This window comes from Pinus tabuliformis, chromosome 8 (assembly GCF_031772625.1).
Source record: "Pinus tabuliformis cultivar Carrire ecotype Pingquan chromosome 8, CPIR1, whole genome shotgun sequence".
In the NCBI taxonomy this organism is placed as follows: domain Eukaryota; kingdom Viridiplantae; phylum Streptophyta; class Pinopsida; order Pinales; family Pinaceae; genus Pinus; species Pinus tabuliformis.
In genome coordinates, this window is record NC_142294.1 from 900,718,235 (window position 1) to 900,721,252 (window position 3,018).

A 3,018-nucleotide genomic window follows, 5' to 3' on the forward strand; every position below is an offset into this window, starting at 1 on the left:
ATGTCTCTAAAAACTGACCATTGTATAGGAATTTTGAGGTTTTGGAGGGCATATTCTATAAGGATTCTAGTTAACCCATGGTGAGCTAACTGTTGGGAATTTCCCTCTTGCACGTTGATTCTCGAGTCCATCAATGATTGTAGCATGAAGTATGGTATGTTGAGCCTATGGTGAGGGGGTGTTTCTGCTCCAAACCTCAATTCTTCAAGAAGCCTAAAATGATAGCCATAGACCACACTATACTACCCTCACATGAAATGTATTTGATAAGTTGGTAGCTCACCTCATTCTAGGGATATGGCAAACTTGGTCTCCTTACCCCATTTTTTTCCTCAATGGGTTCCTTGCCTTTTAAAAAGAATTTCCTTTTGGAAACCTGGCTATCTCCTTTGTCTTCCTTTCTCCATGGTACTCCTAGGGGAAGTGTGGTAACTTTTCTGATGAGTTTAGGGGTGAGTTCTATGGAGAGGCCTCTTACCAAAACAGAGGCATGGATTCTGGTAAGTGGAATGAGGGAGAGAGAAAAATTTCGGGCCACCTCATCATCATACACTCTTAATTTTTCGAAAAACCCCATCCAATTATGCCTTGTGAAGATTTCTAGTACTTGAGGGCATTTTTGAATTCTCACAGTGGTAGTGGGCTCCCTCTTATTAAACCCTCATGTCATCTTGGCTGGTGAGGTTTGAGGAGATGAAATGGTTGATACAATTTTCAAACGTAAAAGTAAAAGACTGAGATGATTGTGTGGACAATTCTCTTGCAAAACTGCCAAATTCACTCAAAATAGAGGATTTTTTTGTTCAATTTACTTGGAAAGAGGGATGTAATTACAGAACCTACCTCTTCATAGTGTTTGATGTGGTCAACCCCTGTGTTTTCCCCTCTGAAACTGCTCATGGCCTATCCTGTAGACTATCTCTATGTATCCTGTAGGAATCCTATGTGCAATCCTATAGGAATTCCTGTGCAGAACAATGATGGTGTCTTCCTTGTTGTAGGTTGTTGGGGTATGAGAGAAACTTGTGAGAGTGAGCCTTGAGGAAGTGAATGCATGAATGCATGGGGATGACGATTATTTCCTCTTATGGTCATTTGGGTTGAGGTGGTGTGCTGGTAGCCGAAGTACAGTTTCCATTTTTGGACCATTGGTCCCCACTACCACCTCATCATTCCCCACTTCCTCGTAATCAACTCCCACTTCATGATTCCATAGCCTTAACTACTTTTTTCCTTATCCTTTCCTTTTTTGAGTTGACTGTTGCCACGTGTGAGAGGACAAATTGTTTTGTCTTTGTTGACTGACTGAAGGTGGCCAAGTTAACTGGCCACCTTTCGCTTATAAACCAACTTACTCATAACATTTACATGTTTTGACTACATTATGCACATGAGAGAGTGATCGGATACTTACCTATGGTGCTTAATACCTTGTTGTAGTGGTTGAAGACTGGAGGTGCTTGCTATGTGTATTGGCTGCATGCTAGTCTTCTTCCCATTTTTTGTTTTTCTCTGATGTTTTTTTTTATGTGGTGCAAGTACCCAGTGTTGAAGATGATGGTGTTGCTGCTAATTTGGAGTCCCTTCTGCTCTTAGATCATCATGCTGGAAGCTTGCTGTTCTTATGATTTGTATTCTGTGGGATAGACTGCTACAGGGTTTCCTACAGGATGTCATATAATTGCTTCTCCCTCAAAACTCTTAATCATACCTTCTGCTAGGAGTTTGAGGATGGTGACATGGATGGAGAGGGAGACTAGGACTGTGCAAAACGAGGAATACTCAGGTGATGCTCCCTATTGCTCTTTTTTTCCTTCTTTCTCGAAGATAGTGATTTTTTTGAAACTAATATTTTTTTAAGGGTGAATGCAGGGGTGCTGAAGGTGGAGATAGGTATGTTCATGGAACGATGATGTAGGGGTTCTATTTTATTGACATAGTAGGTAATTTTTTCCTTTAAGGTCACTTCCTGTAGGATTTCTGGGTCACTTTGATTCCTACATGATCGTCCTGTAGGTTTTTAGGGGATCCTGTAGAAAACACAATCCCCTTGTAAACTAAAGGAAAGGAGTGGAAAGAATGAAAGATATGGTATAGTGATCAATGAAGATGAGTGGAAACATAAAATGTGAGTGAAATAGATATCTTGGTGATCCTCCTTTTCTCTCTGGTCATCCTTCTTGTTGACCTGCAAAATAGAAATTTTCATGATTTTTCTCTTTTCTCTATCTTTTTTTTTTGAAAACAACTAGGCTGCCTCTGAGAGGTTTTCATCCTAGTTGTTTGCCCTGGGTGCCTCAAGAGAGGTTTTCACCCAGGGATATTTTTATTATTATATTTTTTCTCTTTTCTTTTTTGTTATTGACACCATTGGGCTGCCCCAAGAGGTTTTCAACCCTATAGTGGGACTCAGGTGCCTCATGGAGGTTTTCACCTAAGTCCTTATTCTTTTTTTTTTTTTTTTTTCTCTCAGTGATTTGATGAGGTACGAGCTGAAGCTTGCTCCAATACCATCACTATTTTATTGATATCATCAACGAAATATTGTTTTTACAATGGTCTCTTGCAAATTTTTAGTCGGTGTCCATTAACAAGTAAAGGAATGGCCTCTTCATCTATGGTTCTGATGTGTACTGAACCATTATCATGGCATCTTTCTATAACATAAGGTCCTAGCCATCTTGTCGTTAACTTTCCCTTGAAGTTTTTATACCTAGAGTCATATAACAAAGCCCAATAACCTTCTTGAAATTTCTTTTCCTTGATGTTCTTATCATGCCAGATCTTCCTTTGAAGTTGAATTACCTCTGTATGTAGAAGGGCCTACATTCTGAACTCATCCAAACCATTCAACTGGAGAAATCTCTCTTTTTGTGCACTACTAAGATATAGATCTAGTTAGGCTGCCATCCTTAATGTGTTATACTCAAATTCAATGGACAACAAGGCCTTTTTCTCATAGACCAACTCATATGGTGTTAATCCAGTGGTGGTCTTCCACGAGGTATTATAGGCCAA